This window comes from Ahaetulla prasina, chromosome 1, assembly GCF_028640845.1.
Source record: "Ahaetulla prasina isolate Xishuangbanna chromosome 1, ASM2864084v1, whole genome shotgun sequence".
Taxonomy (NCBI): Eukaryota; Metazoa; Chordata; class Lepidosauria; order Squamata; family Colubridae; genus Ahaetulla; species Ahaetulla prasina.
Genome location: NC_080539.1, coordinates 42489833 through 42508246, shown reverse-complemented (window position 1 = coordinate 42508246; position 18414 = coordinate 42489833).

Here is an 18414-nt window from a genome sequence, read left to right as displayed (position 1 = left end):
TGCAAAGTGTGATTTTAGATCAACATTCTAACAAAGTCAAGTAAACTGCTTTGAATTCAATCACCCAAAGATGCTTTGGAGTGAATGGGTCATGTGCATAGTTCCTGTTTACAGTATTTTGATGCAGCTACATTTTTACTCAAGACGCATTAAAAATCAAGCAAACTAGAATACTGTAGGAAGTGCAGCCAGAATGTCAACAGGGAGAGTAGATACAAAGTCTAATAAAGAGAGATTGGTATCACTGGAAATACTTAGTCTTAAGAAGACTGATGTGGGATATGATAGCATTATTCGCATTCTTGAATGCGGTCAAAACTTCTCTATGATTTCAGAATGCACAAACATTAATGTAACCCTCAACTTAATGGTAAGAGGTGGAAGGAATTTCCTAACTGTAAGAGAAGTTTAATCGTGTGAACAAGTTATCGAGCAGGAATAATGTGTTCCCATTCACCAAATATATTTAAGCACAAACTAGGTATCCGTCTGTCTGTGATGTTGTAATTTGTTTGCTGAGCAGACGGTGACTCCTTGGATTAGATGTCTTTTTCCTATTCTGTGATTCTGAGAGAGAACAAACTAAAGAACAACAAAAGAATGAATGAAGGAAATCTGCTCCTCCCTAGATAATAACCATGCTCTTGAGATGGTGTTACATATAGAAGCATTAACAAAAATCTTCCTTTGTTATATCCTCACTATGAAGTCATTTACATTTTAATCAGCCAACTGGGAATTTGAGCAGAGTAATATGAAGTTTAGCTATGTTTCTCTTCAGAGATCAGTGCAACTTATTTTGAAGAAAACAACAAATGTTTACTTATTCGGGGGTAATAATACTCTGCAGGAGATGAAAAGGTGAAGTAAACTTGAACATGTTTTCACTATCTCACTAAACCAATCAATAATCTAACACTGATCACAATTATAAAAAAATATGTGTGTGTTATTTTTTTAAAAAAAATTAAACAAGCATACCGTGGGATTTGTGAAAATACCTGTCACTGCACATTGATATACTCAAGAGTTCTTTGGCGTCTACCACCTTCAGTTTACAATCTGAGGTGGAATACTTGAGTGTGAAGAAAAAGAAAAGTGGCATGCAGCTTACAGCAATATTTACCTCATGCTCACCTCTTCATAACTAAGTGCCATATTATTTGGTGTGAATAGGATCTCGTTATATGAAGGGCTCGCACACTTTTCATTGCAAACCTGGATGTTACAACTGGAAAGAAGATAACACTTTAATAACTGATACAGAGTGACAAAGCCCCAAAGAGTCTCTCTTATCTTTGAGTTACAGATTTCAGCAGTATTGTGTATTGAATCTTGAATATTGGATCTGGGCTGCAGAAAGATGTTGGTGATTTAGCTAGATCTATATTGTTTTCTGGCTGGGTTCCAAACAGAGATTTGCTGCAGACATTCTTTTAGGCAGTAAAGGAAAAGGCAGTAAAAGGAAATCTGGAGTGTCATCAGTGATATCTGTTTCTAAATGCAACATACAACAAGATTAGCTCCCATGTGCAATTGTGCTTTCAGATGCAGTTCTCTGTGTTTACGCTTTAAATTGAACAACAGAATAAATTAGCTATGTAAGGACAGCATTGCTAGATAGGAGTGGGATTTTCTCCCCCAAACCGGTTGATTATTTGGTAACCAATGTTAGCTGTGAAGATAAAAGCCATCTCTGTATTTTCAGTTCTACCACCTTGGTTTTCCTTGAACTGTACCATTTCTTTTTCATCCATTCCACACTGGTCATGAGTGTTTTGCTCATAGAAAATAGCAGAAATCATAATTGTCTTAGAACAGACTTCAACTGATTTAAGAAAGTGAAGACACCATTAAAAGAAGATATGTGGAGTTGTAAATATTTGGGAGTGAAAGAAATTTATTTTATTTATTTATTTATTTATTTTATTTTTCGCATTTGTATACCGCCCTATCTCCCTAGGGACTCAGGGCGGTTCACAGGCAAATAAAAAGGTACATATAAATACAGAATAAAATATCAATTAAAAAACTTATTCCACATAGCCAAATAATTAAAAAGAACAGTATATATAATAAAACCCATTAAAACCAATATAAATTTAAAATCTAGTCCAGTCCTGCGCAGATGAATAGATGTGTTTTAAGCTCGCGGCGGAAGGTTCGGAGGTCCGGAAGTTGACGAAGTCCTGGGGGGAGTTCGTTCCAGAGGGTGGGAGCCCCCACAGAGAAGGCCCTTCCCCTGGGTGTCGCCAAACGGCACTGCCTGGCTGACGACACCCTGAGGAGTCCCTCTCTGTGAGAGCGCACGGGTCGGTGAGAGGTATTCGGTAGCAGCAGGTGGTCCCATAAGTAGCCCGGCCCTATGCCATGGAGCGCTTTAAAGATAGTTACCAAAACCTTGAAGCGCACCCAGAAGGCCACAGGTAGCCAGTGCAGTTTGTGCAGGAGAAGTGTCACATGGGAGCCACAAGGGGCTCCCTCTATCACCCGCGCAGCCGCATTCTGAACTAACTGAAGCCTCCGGGTGCCCTTCAAGGGGAGCCCCATGTAGAGAGCATTGCAGTAATCCAGACGAGACATCACGAGGGCGTGGTGACCGTGCATAGGGCATCCCGGTCTAGAAAGGCGCAACTGGCGAACCAGGCGAACCTGGTAAAAGCTCTCCTGGAGACAGCCGTCAAATGATCTTCAAAAGACAGCCGTTCATCAGGAGGCGCCCAAGTTGCGCACCCTCTCCATCGGGGCCAATGACTCGCCCCCAACAGTCAGCCGTGGACTCAGCTGACTGTACCGGGATGCCGGCATCCACAGCCACTCTGTCTTGGAGGGATTGAGCTTGAGCCTGTTTCTCCCCATCCAGACCCGTACGGCTTCCAGACACCGGGACAGCACTTCGATAGCTTCGTTGGGGTGGCCCGGTGTGGAAAAGTATAGCTGAGTGTCATCAGCGTACAGCTGGTACCTCACACTGAAGCCACTGATGATCTCACCCAACAGCTTCATATAGATGTTGAACAGAAGGGGCGAGAGAATCGACCCCTGCGGCACCTCACAAGTGAGGCGCCTCGGGGTCGACCTCTGCCCCCGTCAACACCGTCTGCGACCGATCGGAAAGATAGGAGGAGAACCACCGATAAACAGTGCCTCCCAATCCCAATCCCTCCAACCGGTGCAGCAGGATACCATGGTCGATTGTATCAAAAGCCGCTGAGAGGTCTAATAGGACCAGGGCAGAGGAACAACCCCTATCCCTGGCCCTCCAGAGATCATCCACCAACGTGACCAAAGCCATCTCAGTGCTGTATCCGGGCCAGAAACCGGACTGGAACGGGTCTAGATAGACAGTTTCATCCAGGTGCCGGGGAAACTGACATGCCACCACACTCTCTACAACCTTCGCCGCGAAGCAAATGTTGGAGACCGGACAATAATTACCTAAACAGCTGGGTCCAGGGAAGGCTTCTTGAGGAGGGGCCTCACCACCGCCTCTTTCAAGGCGGCCGGAAAGACACCCTCCAACAAAGAAGCATTCGTAATCACCTGGAGCCACCCTCGTGTCACCTCCTGAGTGGCCAGTACCAACCAGGAGGGGCACAGGTCCAGTAAACACGTGGTGGCATTCAACCTACCCAGCAACCTGTCCATGTCCTCGAGAGCCACAGGGTCAAACTCATCCCAAACAATGTCAACAAGACTGCCCTCAGACGCCCCATCTGGATCCCCACAATTTTGGTCCAGACCGTCCCGAAGCTGAACGATTTTATCGTATGGATAACCGTTAAACTCCTCAGCACATCCCTGCAACGGGTCATCCCGCTCCCCCTGGTGAAGGAGGGAATGAGTCACCCGAAACAGGGCGGCCGGGCGGTTATCTGCCGATGCAATGAAGGACGAGATGTAGCAACGTCTCGCTTCCCTCAGTGCCACAAGGTAGGTCCTATTATAGGACCTAACTAGTGTCTGATCAGCCTCCGAATGACTGGACCTCCACGAACTCTCTAGGCATCTTCTCTGGCATTTCATCCCCCTCAGCTCCTTGGAGAACCAAGGAGCTGGTTGGGATCTACGCCGGGTCAGAGGCCGCAAAGGCACGACCCGGTCTAAAGCCCCAGCCGCAGCCCGTTCCCAGGCCGCGACTAGTTCCTCAGCCGTGCCGTGAGCCAGACCCTCAGGAAATGGCCCAAGCTCCGTCTGGAACCTCTCCGGGTGTCAGGCCTGGAAACCATATTAGACTTTAGGGTTCCAGACGCTGCCACATTTTTCCCCTGAGGGGAGGAGGGGGGTTGAGGGGTATGGTAACATTCTTCAAGCGGTCAAGGTCGGATGGTGTTCACATCTGCAGGAAGAGTGGCAAGAAGATATTCGAATGAACTGGAAGAACGTGGGACCATGTGACCATCAAAGGGGTCAGGGGGGTGGGACTCTTGGGGTTTGTATAACTGGGAAAAGAATCCGGAACTTCAGTTTTGGAATTGCACTCATCGTGTGCCAGTCTCCTCATGCTAGTAAAGAACTCTGGAAAAGAAATGCCTCTGAGTTTCTTTTACGCAGAAGAGGTATTTCTGGAACCTTGACATTATTCCAAAACTGATAACTTTCTTTTGCTAACGGTACCCTCTCCTCCTCTCAGAGGGGGCCCGTTAGAGGGGTGCTGGGCCCCAGTCTCCGCAACCTCCACAGCGGTGCAAAGACCCAGTGAAGATGGAAGAGCAGCAAGTTGAAAGCGTAGAAGGAGCACCGAAACATGAATCTGACGATTTAGTTGAAGTCACCTATTTCCCATCGGAGGAGAGGACTCGAAGCCCCGAAGTGGTAGAGCCTGCTTGTCAGCTTGGAGCACGGCCCAAGGACTCTGATTCATGGGTAAGCTGCCAGTCGGGAGAAAACATTTCCCCGGGGCGGAATGGAGAGCCCCCTCCCTCTTCTCAACCTCACTGGAGGACAGTAAAACCTGGAGAATCGGGAGAGTCACTGGATTGGGACCTGAGAAACCCCCTGAAATCCCAGTCCCTATTAGACCTCCCTGAAACTTTTGAGCGTCTGGAAGTGAGGCCTCATAAGCTCAGCTCACCCACCTCGAGAGCCTTTAGCTCAGCCTAAATTCACCTTCCTCCCACCAGAGAGAGAAATTACTGAAGCTCAAGCCGTTCCGATGAACGCAGGAGGACCACCCTTCCCTCTTTCAGACGGCAGGGAGTTCAGGCAGCACCAGGGGCTTGGGGGGAATCGCAACTCCCCCCTCCAATCGACCTTTCCCGCCAACCGAGGCCTACGCTGCCTCCAGCAGCTTCTATTCCTCCTGGCTGGGTGTTTTATCCTGGACAAGGGTGGATCCAATACCAATGGCAACCAGCCAGTTCAGCACCTTTCTTTCCTGTGGGCCCCACGCCGATGTTTGTTTCATCAGCTGAAGCATTTCAAGGACTTCCTTCTCAGCAGCCAGGGGAATTCCACCCCTTTACAGCTCAACAACCAGCCACAACAGCAACGGCCCGCGCAATCCTCTCCAGCCGCAAGCAGGCCAGCTAAACCCCCCTGCATCCCCTCCCCCAACCCCTCCCCCTTTCAAACCAACCTTTGATGGGAATCCACACCACCTGGCTTACTTTCTCAGCAGCCAGGGGGAATGGGAAGAGATTGCCATGGATTTTATTGTTGAACTCCCACCTAGTGGGGGAAATACAGTGATATGGACCGTAGTGGACTTGTTCTCTAAACAGGCCCACTTCACTGTGTGCAGCGGATTGCCCTCGGCTAGAAAATTAGCAAAGCTCTTCCTCAAACACATCTACAGACTGCATGGAGTCCCTAAAAGGATAATATCCGACAGGGGTGTTCAATTCACAGCCAAGTTCTGGAGAGAGTTCCTACGGTCCATTGGGTCGTCTCAAGGACTTAGTTCTGGATTCCATCCGGAGACTAACGGAGCGGCTGAAAAATTAAATTCGATGGTGGAACAATACATACGATGTTATGTAAATTACCAACAAGAAAACTGGTCCGACTTGTTACCATTTGCAGAGGTTGCATATAATAATGCGGTACACAGCAGCACGGGTTAACCCTTTTCAAGTAACCAGCGGCATGGACTTGCTCCAATGCCTGAACTCCCGCAACCCCCACTTCAGTTTCCTAATGGACTGGATGAATTCGTTGAAGAAAGGTTGGGAAAACACAAAAAGGCCTTAGCTGTGACAGCTCGAATTACAAAGCCCAAGCTGACAAACACCGCTCCTTCAACCCCTTTTCGCATTGGAGATAAAGTCTTTTGTCTACTAAGTATCTAAGATTAAGAATACCCAGCAGAAAATTCGGTCCAAAATTTTGGGTCCTTTCCCCATTGTAAAATTATTAATCCTGCTATCGTCCAACTCAAACTCCCTCGCATGTTGGGAAAATACACCCGTATTCCATACCAGCTTATTAAAACCTGCTAGACAGTCTGGTCTGAGACCTCACCCTACCGCTCCCCCACCCCCCTTGATAATCCAAGGTGAAACCCACTATGAAATCAAGAAAATTCTTGACTCTAGACTCTACAGAGGTCAATTACAATATTTAGTCCACTGGAAGGATATCCATTATCTGAATCTACTTGGGTCAAAAGTTGGAAAGTAAATGCGGACAATTTGATTAAACAATTTCACGACACTTTCCTGACAAACCTAAGAAACCTCTTGGAGAGGGGAGGGGGGGGTAGAAGGGAATTGTGGACCACTGACACTCTTCTTTATCGACTCTTTGTTTTCTTTCCTAGGATATAGCTTCTTTTCCAAGGGGGGATGCCTGTCAGGCCTGGGAACCATAATAGACTTTAGGGTTCCAGACGCTGCCACATTTTTCCCTGAGGGAGGAGGGGGTTGAGGGGTATGGTAACATTCTTCAAGCGGTCAAGGTCGGATGGTGTTCACATCTGCAGGAAGAGTGGCAAGAAGATATTCGAATGAACTGGAAGAACGTGGGACCATGTGACCATCAAAGGGGTCAGGGGGGTGGGACTCTTGGGGTTTGTATAACTGGGAAAAGAATCCGGAACTTCAGTTTTGGAATTGCACTCATTGTGTGCCAGTCTCCTCATGCTAGTAAAGAACTCTGGAAAAGAAATGCCTCCGAGTTTCTTTTACGCAGAAGAGGTATTTCTGGAACCTTGACATTGGGTCCATCAGGCGCCTGGGACGGAACCAACGTATTGGTTCCGTCTCCCTGCGGCGGTGAGTAGCAGTCAGAAAGTCTAGGTGAAGGAGAGAGTGATCTGACCATGACAAAGGTTCAGTGACTACATCCTTCAAGTCCAGATCCTTCAACCACTGACCAGAGATAAAAATCAAGTCCAGCGTGCCACCCCCAGTGTGAGTAGAGCCATCGACTATTTGGGTCAGGTCCAAGGCTGTCATGGAAGCCATGAACTCCCGAGCTGCTGTCGATGATGTGCCGGAAGATGGCAAGTTGAAGTCCCCCATGACTATAAGTCTGGGGGTCTCCAGTGCCACCCCAGCCAGCACCTCCAGGAGCTCGGGCAGGGCAGCTGTCACATAGCAAGGAGCCAGGTGCGCGACAAACAAGCCCATCTGACACCTATGACCCCACCTCACAAAGAGGGATTCACACCCGGCAATCTGAGGTACAGTGGTCTCCCTCAGCTCTAGACTCTCTCTAATAACCACCGCCACCCCCCACCCCTACCCTGAGCCCTCGGCTGATGGAGTGCACGGAAACCTGGTGGGCACATTTCCACAAGGGGCATACCCCCTTCAGTGCCCAACCAGGTTTCCGTAACGCCTATAAGATCCGCGGCACCCCCCTGAATGAGATCATGTATTAGGGGGGCCTTATTGACCATGGACCGGGCGTTGCACAACATAAGCCGAAGGCCCAGGCTCTGATGGTCTTGACCATCCGGGAAACGGGAGAAGGAAGGGGGATCGGGGTGTGTGATTGCCTGCAAACATCAAGCGCGCGCCCCCCAAAAACGATACGATCCCCCCCTTCCGCCATATCTGCCCCTCCCACTTATCGTACAAATGGAACCACCCTCACCAAAAGGAACGCAATCCCCCCCAACCACCGAACCGTTAAATGACCGCCACGAGCGCACGCAAGGACTGGGTCCCCACCCGACGGGCTACCCCCAACACCTGCCCTAACCCTCCCACCCCTTAAAAACGCCCTATCTAAAAAACCCCAAAGGCTCTTTCTCTTCGCTTGCCACCTCTGTGGGTCCCAAGACCCATCATTGAGGCCGGCCCTAGGTAAAGAAGCGGGCAATTCCTGCGAGGCGGGGGCACCTCGCGGGCGCAAGAGTTCCAAGGCTGAATATCGCATAAATAAATAAATAAGTACATAAAGTACATAAATAGGAGATAGAGGCCGACGAGAGGTAGTACCGTCCAGGGTGGCAGAATATTATATCAGGTTCATATGGATACCCATCATCCGACGACTCTTCAGATGATAGCTGGCATAAAGATGGAAAAGATTGGAAAAATGGGCAGATAGAGTCTATGATGACAAAAGAACTACTGCTCTGCCCAAAGCTCAGTCCTAAAATCCATAACATGAAAACGGTAGTAATTCTCCCTCCGTCAGCGGTGTCCACAGATGTTTCCAGGCAGGTCCTCTAATAGGTCATAAATCGTCTCCAATGATCTTCCCCAGCAGTTCTAAAGGAACAGCCATGGCCAAAGAGTCTCAAATGGCCTGTGCCAAGTACAGATGACAATACAAGGTCCAGATGACAAACGTTGCAGATGACAATGCAACTATTCCAGCAATGCAATGCAACTATTATAATCCCGGGAAGAAGCAGGCCTAATTAGGCCAGGAAGCCTCCACGCTCCCCCCACTATTTCCACCTAGATAGTCCAGGGCTAAAAGCCTCTCCAGGCCAGCCTGGAGAGGCCAGCCACTCGCTCCTAGGTCACAGGTCCTATCCAGGTCTGCCCATTCCACCGGGCCAGGCCTGACCACAGAACCCAACCAGACACCTCCAAAGGGGGCCAGCACGCTGGAAAATGCCGCCGATGAAACCGCGGCCAGGAGCATGGGTAGAAAGTCTCGGGCAGGAGCCATGGGGGGCCCCAACACAGCTCTTCACCCCCACACCAATCCACCAAGTACAAAAAGTTCCACAGAAACCTGGGAAGTGGAAGTGGAAAGAGCCGAAGCAGACAAGAAGCCGCTGGATGGAACAAGCAGGAGAGAAAAACAAGCTGTGGTCTCGCCCTTCAACGAGAAATAAGCCGCGGCCTCGCCTCACGCCTCACGCCCAGGGAAATGGCTGCTGTCCGCAGCTCGCCCTCATCCTTCCGGTCTCGTTCTCAGCAGCCGTGGCTCCGAGAAGGTCGACAGACCCCTCCCACGGCTGCTCGAGAGATGGCAAGTCCGACCAGGGGGGTGCAAACCGCTCCGCAAGCCTCCTGGACGCCGCCATCCCTCCGGTAATCCCCGTCGGCGGCTCCGATCTCCTATCGAGCCACCATCTTGCGCATGCGCAGAGCCTTTTCAGGAAAATACATTTAAAATATCTTTCAGGGGGGGAAAAGCAGTCATTTTTTTTCTTACTATGTCCTAGCATCGTTCTGGTATTCCCCACATATTACATCCACTGTGACATCAGTTTCCTTCTGCAAAAAGAAAAGAATTATTTTTTCCTGAGTCAGCTTACGGCCACAGATGCCCCTAGAGGCCCATCTATGTACAGAGACCTAAGAGAGCTTCAGAATAGTACAGAAGATGGTTGGAGGAGAAGAGAGGAAAGCTATAGGGGGCAGGAGAAAATTGAAGACATTCCATTTTCCCTTTTTTTCATTTAGCACCTGCTTCATCCAAAGCTGATCTGCTAGTGAAATGGCAACCTTAAATGCTATACAGTTTCTTTACAAGCAATTCTTTGAGGTTGGTGATTTGGGAGCTCATCCCTCTTCTCCCCACCCCAGTCTGCTTGTTTCCTACTTTTGGGATGGAAGGGAAGTATCACTTTCTGAATATTATTCCCCTCACAATCTTTCTTTTATCAGGGCTTGGGAATGAGGTTTTTAGAATTGCCACAAGGGTAGCAGTCAGGGATAGCAGATAGGTGACAAGGTGGTAGGGCTTGGGATAGCCGGTGCAAGGTGGTAGGGCTTGGGAACTACTCCTTGCTGTCTGAAGAACCAAATTTCCTATTCTCCTACGGAAGTGCATTTATGAACACAAAGAAAGTAAAAAGTAATGGAAGAGAGTTCTTACTCCAATGTAACACACATGCACATATGAGTTTGTCTTCTGCTTTCAAATGGCAAAAAAAAGGAAAGAAAGTAAACACAAAGCTTCAGAGCTGCAGTAAGGGGGTGTCTATCTCCCAACTGTGTGGAATGATTGATTCACGTTATTTCCCCCACCCTTCTAATCTATACAGACATCAAGATATGTTCATGCATGGCCATGTTTCTATGTTTGTGGGTCAAAAGTTCTCAGACAACTGCCAGCAAATAAGCACTTGCCTTTTTTGTTCAATAGCTGAAATCAGAGAAATTACTGTCATACAATGACTGAGTTCCTCTTTCACCTTTTCACAAAAATGTCTATGGAGATTCTCAATCATCCAGGTCATGGTTGTCTCAAAGGTGCTTTTTCAAGAGCCAATTGGACTTTCTGGTTTTTCTTTTAAAACATTTCGCTTCTCATCCAAGAAGCTTCTTCACCTCTGACTGGATGGTGGAGAATGAAAGTATTTATACTCCTTGCACTCAGCTGGTCATTTGCATTCTTTTGGCAAGCCATTAAGGCCATCTTGAGATTTATCTGTATCATCAGGGTCAGCTGAGTGGTGCAAATGGGTGTGCAGCCTTCTTGGAACTGTTGAAAGGACTGTGTTGTAGACTGGAGAATTGAAGAACCCACTCTCAACAGAGGAAGAGGGATATGATATCATCTATCTCCAATCTACAACACAGTGCTTTCAACAGTTCCAAGAAGGCTCTACACCCATTTGTACCACTCAGATGATCCTAAGGACACAGATAAATCTCCAGATGGCCTTAAAGACTCAGCTGTCTGCAACGAGTATAAATCCATCCATTCCTCACCATCCAGTAAGAGCTGAAGAAGCTTCTTGGATGAGAAGTGAAACATCTTCAAAGAAAAACCAGAAAGACCAGCTGCCTCTTGAAAAAGCACCTTTGGGATTTTCACAAAAATAAAAAAATAAAAAATTCCCATGCTGCTGATGCTTTCCAAACTCCTGGAGTGATGTGATCATGGGGTGGGAGCAAACAAAGGGCCTTAGAAGAACCCAGAACAGCTATTCAAGTGCACGGCAGTGGTACATTGCCATTTCTGAAACTACACTTAATGCTTTAAAATAACATTTCCTCATGCACAATAAAAACCATTGACCCAGGGATATAGTAAAATTGCTTGCAGTTAGAAGGTGTGATATGTTCTACTGAGGGAATTGCCTGAATCAAAAATAGGATAGCAGCTTCAGTTAGTGGCTGTTATTGATACCTGCTAGATAAGTAAAGGTAAAGGTTTCCCTTGCACATATGTGCTAGTCATTCCCGATTCTAGGGGGCGGTGCTCATCTCCGTTTCAAATCTGAAGAGCCAGCAGTGTCTGAAGTCGTCTCCATGGTCACGTGGCCGGCATGACTAAACGCCAAAGGTGCATGGAATGCTGTTACCTTCCCACCAAAGGTGGTCCCTATTTTTCTACTTGCATTTTTTGTACGTGCTTTCAAACTGCTAGGTTGGCAGAAGCTGGGACAAGTAACAGAAGCTCACCCCGTTACGTGGCACTCAAACTGCTGAACTGCCGACCTTTTGATTGACAATCTCAGCATCTTAGCCACTGAGCCACCGTGTCCCCTACCTGCTAAATAGAGTGGACAATTGGCTATATGTTATAACCCTGGTTTCTTACAAACTTCTAAGTACATCTCAAATTCCTTGGTTATTCTTTTTTTCAGCTTAATTTACTATACAGTTCTAAAGGCAGACCTAGAAGGAAAAAAAATAAAAATCTATCTAAAATAGCCAGGGACATTTTTTTTTCTTGTCAAGAGTCATGCACCTTGTGACATACTTTACTGAGATTGCAGACCACTACAGGGAAGGGCTAAAGCAGATGGAAAGGAGTGCCAAAACTAATGTAGAAAGCCAATCCATTTTCATATGAAGAAACCCACATGTTCAGAGCTTATAAAAACTCTTCTATAGCCTACTGTATTATCCTTTAAATATTTTAGATTTTAGCTCCAACAAAGGAAGGTTATGCTGGTTGGAAATTATGAGAGCTGAAATTCAATGAAGTGACTGTTGAGGAATCAATAAGATTACAAAAAATATATATAAATAAATAAATGCTAATACAACAAGGCAATTCATTTGAAGGAGAAATAGACAAAGTGTAAGAGAACTTTAACTCCCAGAGCAACTCTACCAATACAGGTTCTATCCCCTGATGCTGCTGGCATTATTTTTATTATTATTGTTTCTTTGAATGCTTTTCATTAAAATATATCTCTCCAACCTCCATGTTAAGAACAAATGAAGCCACCCTATATTAGATCACGGCCCTGATCATGCCCAATCTGTTACAGCAATGTGTGGTGGTTCTTCAGTACAACCAGGAAATGCCATTAATTAAAACTGGGACTCTTTTAATGCAAACCCTTCATTTCTTTATAGAGTTACAACATTAATAATGGCCATCATCAATATTTACATTAGTCATATGGTCAGATCTAGTATTTTGATGGGGTTTTTTTTGGGGGGGGAGGCTTCAAATCAGTTTTTAATTCCTGGCAACTGACTGAACTAGTCCCTTCAATTTTCTTGGCAATAATTCTGGCATGTATGTATCCGAATATGCAAGCTAAATGTTGGAGATGTGATTGTGATGATGCTACTTATTATCATATATGGTGGACTTGTAAAAAAATCAAAGCATTTTGGATAAAAATTTGGTGGATTATGCAGAATATCTTGAAAAAGAAGATAAAGCTTACATCACAGTTATTTTTATTGGGTATAATTACGGACTGTACAGTAATAGAGACTAAACTGATTTTAAATTTAATATCAGCAACGAGATTATTGGTTGTGCAATATTGGAAGAAAGAAGACTTGCCTACAATTGAAGAATGGACACTTAAAGTAACGAACTTAGCAGAAATGTCAAAAATTTCAGCGTATTTGAAAGACAATTCACAAGAAATATATATTGGAATGGAGAAGTTGGATTGATTATATATACAAATATCAGACTAAAAAGTATCAAATAGTTTATGAGTGATTGTAGGAATTGTACTGTATTAGTGTATTTGTTTAAATGGGAAAGGGGAGTTAAGGTTGCAAAGGGGAAAGGAGAAGTTATGGGTGATGGCTTATTGTTGTATTTTAGCTTATGATTGTTAGATGTAATACCCTGTATTTTGCTCTGGGAAGTCTCGGGGGTAGGGGGAAGGGTCGAGGGGAGGGGGGAGGGGAGAGGGGAGAGGGGAGAGGGGGGAGGGAGGTGGGGGGAATAATTGCTGGAAAAAAAAATTTTGTAAAACTTTTTCAATAAAAAAAAATTCTTGGCAATAATTGTTGGGGTGGTATGTTTTTGACTCAGGGGGAAATGCTCCCAGATAGGACCAGATTGTGTGATCCAGTATTGATTATGGCTGGTAGTTTGGTGATCTGGTAGCGATGGTGGAGCAAAGTTCTGCCCACCCACCTGGGTGTCATTACTTCCTGGTTTTAACCAAGAAGGAATGTGTTTTTTACCTTCTGCACATGTGCAGAAGGTCTGTGCGTGCATGTGATGCGCACACGTGGTGTGTACACTTCTGAACCAGTAAGGAAGGTAAGTAGATTTCAACTTCCTAGGGCTGAGTGAAAGTGACAGGCCCAAGTCACCAACTGACTTTGTGTCTACAATGGGACAAGAATTCATGATCTTCCAGTTTTCACGATCTTCCAGGACTGGACTAGGGTTTTAAATTTTTAAATGACTAAATTTTAGCTTTGGTTTTAAATTGGGTTTTATTATTTATATCTTATTTTAAATATTTGGCCTTTATAATAAGTTTTTTAGATGAATGTTTTATTTTGTATATTTGTGTGTTTTTATATGGCTGTACACCGCCCTGAGTCCTTAGGGAGATAGGGCGGTATAGAAATACGAATAAATAAATAAATAAATAAATAAATAAATAAATAAATAAATAGCCTGCTGCATTCACCATTTCACCAAACTGGCTTTTTGAATCAAGGTTATATGAGGTTTGCAGAAGCATCTGTGGAAGGGTGCATAGGAAAGCAAATAAAGCAAGCCATATTTGTCGTTTGCATAATGTGAAGTTGCTTGCATACATAAAAAGTGTAGGGCTCATGTTGCAATACTGTAGCACAATATTTTGCTCAAATTCTTCAACCTTGCAAAAGCTTCTAGAGACCCATAATGTGAAATCCAAATATGACGGAACTGAGTAAAATGTGGAATGAAGTTGCAGTCACATCGCATCTGTAATTTGTTTTTTCCACATTTATTTTGTATAATGAAATAAAACACATCCAAGGAATTTGGTCTGTCTTCTTCATCTCCTGCTGTCTCTAAAGCTTTTAGATAAAAAAGAAATACTTTGTCTTGCTCTTTCACCAGTGATATTAAAAAAAAAAGGTGAAATATTAACACTTTCTGAGTTTGAGCTATTGCTTTTCATCTTTTAGCCAACAGGACACAGCCCAGAATAAACTGGTAGAGAAATCCTACAGTGGTATTCAACCCCCTTTCAAACATGGTATTTGAATGCTCGCATGGAAAAAAAGAAAATGAGTTAGTCTTAAAAAGACACCTGATTTTCCAAAACAAAACAACAAACAAACAAAAACAAACCCAGGATCACCATTCAGTCAATATTCCTAGTACTAATATATCTCATATGCTCCACTTTTGAGAGTGCAGTAAAATGTATATGCTCTAGGCCAGGGGTCTCCAACCTTGGTCCCTTTAAGACTTGTGGACTTCAACTCCCAGAGTCCCTCAGCCAGCAAAGCTGGCTGAGGAACTCTGGGAGTTGAAGTCCACAAGTCTTAAAGGGACCATGGTTGGAGACCCCTGCTCTAGGCTGGCAGGGATGCATCTTCAGAAAAAAGACAAAAGAAGGTATGTATTAGCACACATGTTGCATTTGCTAGTGTAAATATGCCTTAATGCATATTCAGAAGTAATCATTAGAATAACATTAATACATCTCAGCATTCATAGAGAAGATGGTGTTAAGGCTTCTAGGATGATTGCCAGCAGTATTTACTGGGTAAATAAAAAAATTGCAAGATGGCGGACACAACATTATAACAGAAGCTCCATATTTCACATATACAAAGGAATGGGGCTTATATCAAGATGCCACACCTGTCATTTTGCAGATTTTGATCTTTTTTTCAGACTTCACTGTTGTCTGCTTAACATTCTATCAAGGTGGTATCTAGGTTCATGTCTAATAAACATTAAAATGTAGTGTTCCTTTTGAAGCTGGGGAAGGGCATAATTTGTCCCTTTTTTGTATTTTATGAATGCATAAAATAATTTTAATTTAAAATGCCTATATTTAAACGTTACTGTTATTTATAGTAGCTTTGCTAGTTTGTTTTAATGTTGTACTACAAACCCGTTACTGTTGCTTTTGATAAGATAAAATTAGTCAAGAGAAAATCCATTAAAATTAATAGAATAAATAATAAAATTAAATACCTTTAATTTCTTTTTTTTTATTGAAAAAGTTTTACAACAATTAAATTTTTCCCCTCCCCTCCCCCCTCCCTCTCCTTCCCCCCTCCCTCCAAAACCCCCCTCCCCCCCCGGCTTCCCCGAACAAACACAAGAAATAGTTTAATAAACAAACAGTCCTACAATAAATTTTTTAAATCTAACACAATTATAATCCCTTTCTCTCACATAACCTGACTTCTTCCATTAAAATCAAAACAACATCCTTCATTCAAAGGCAATCTGAAATTTCTTAATCTAATATCTATTTTGAATATAATCAATCCAGTTCTTCCATTCATTTAAATATTTTTCTTGAGTACTGTCTTTCAAGAAGGCTGAGATTTTAGCCATCTCAGCCAAATTGGAAACTTTCAATATCCATTCTTCTATTGTGGGTAATTCTTTTTTCTTCCAATATTGTCCAATCAACAGTCTTGCTGCTGTTATTAAGTTCAAAATCAACTTAGTCTCAATCACTGTACAGTCCGTTGTTATTCCCAAAAGGAAAAATTGTGGTAGGAACTTTATCTTCTTCTTCAGAACATTCTGCATAATCCACCAGATTCTTATCCAGAAAGACTTAATTTTCTTACAAGTCCACCATACATGAAAATATGTAGCATCATCACAATTACATCTCCAACATTTCGCTTGCATATCTGGATACATACATGATAATTTCTTAGGATCTAAATGCCATCTATAAAACATCTTATAAAATTTTCCCTTAAATTCTGCGCTTGCGTAAATTTAACATTTCTAACCCAAATTTTTCCCATGTTTCCAACATTATTGGTTCTTGAATATTCTGTGCCCATTTTATCATACAATCCTTTATTAAATCTCTTTCAGAATCTATTTCTATCAACACAGTATACAATCTCTTTATATGCCCCTGAGTTTGATTTCTAATTTGTTTAACCAAATTTTCTTCATTTTGAATGATACCAATTTTCTGATCTTCTTTCCATCTAGCCTTTAACTGTCCATATTGAAACCAAGTATAATTCCTCCCTTCTTCTTTTAATGTATCCAAAGATTTTAGTTGTAAATTTCCCCTCTCATTGTATAAAAGATCTTTATAAGTAATCATTTCTTGTTCCTGTTCTATATTTATATTCTCTACTGCATGCCGAGGACTTGCCCATATAGGAATTTTATAATTTAACTTATAATAATATTTTTTCCAGACACGCAGAAGAGAAATTCTCAACACATGATTCTTAAAAGCTTTATCTACTTTCTTATCATACAATAAATATGCATGCCAACCATATAATAAATCATAACCTTCTATATTCAAAATCCTTTCCTCCGTCAAATTAAACCAATCACTTATTACCGAAAGAACAACTGCTTCATAATACAGTTTTAAATTAGGCATTTTTAATCCTCCTCTTTCCCGTGTATCTTGCATTATTTTCATTTTGACTCTCGCTTTTTTCCCTTCCCATATAAATTTATTAATTCCAATCTGCCATTCTTCCAAATTTTTGTCTTTCTTAATTATTGGTATCATCTGAAACAAGAACAAGAATTTAGGCAAAACATTCATTTTTATAGCTGCTATTCTCCCCAACAAAGATAATTGTAATTTTTTCCAAGTATTCATTTCCTTCTGAATTTTTTTTCCATAACACATCATAATTATTCTTATACAATTTTACATTTGATGAAGTAAGAAATACTCCTAAATATTTAACCTTTTTTACAATTTCAAATCCTGTTATTTCCTCTAGTTTTTCTTTCTGATTCTTAATCATATTTTTGGTTAACACTTTTGTTTTATTTTGATTCACTTTAAACCCTGAGACCCTTCCATATTGATTAATTACTTCCAACAAATATACACTCGAATTTATAGGCTGAGTCATCATAACAACCAAATCATCTGCAAATGCTCTGACTTTATATTCATGTCTTCTAATTCTAATACCCTCTATCTCCCTTAACTCTCTTATCTTATCCAATAAAGGTTCCAAAGACAAAATAAACAATAAAGGTGATAAAGGACACCCCTGCCTTGTTCCTTTCGCAATTTTAAAACTATCTGTCAAACTACAATTAATTATTATCTGAACTGTTTGCTCTCCATAAATTGCCCTAAGTATTCTTATAAAACCATTTCCAAATTGCATTTTGTCTGGTTTTTTTTTGTTTGTTTAAAAAAGTTTTATTTTAACATTCTTATCCAATAACATATCCAATAACATATTTAATGTACCATCATATGCAATTAATCGGATCTGCCCGGTCACCACCCCCTTCCTTTTCCTTTTACTCTCCTTCTCTACCTTCTTCTACTTTCCACAACCATCCTCCCCCTCTCTTATCTACATCCTCTCCTCCTTCCTCCCTACTCCTTTCTTCTCCCTCTTCTATCCCTCTTCCTTCCTTTCCTCTTCCTCCTCTTCTCTTTCCTACCTCCTTCTCTCTTCTACTTCCTTCTTTCCCATCATTCTGAAGTGGTAGCCAGGCAGCTCCGATCTTACATTAATTATAAATCTTCAATCATCTTTGTACATTAACTATCAATCCCTTTTCTACCCCCTCCCCCTTTCTTCCCCTTCCTCCCCCCACCCCCCGGGACTTCCGAGAACCGAATACAGGGTATGAAACTAACAACAAAAATTAAAATATAGCACAAATCATAATCCATAATCATTCTTTAAA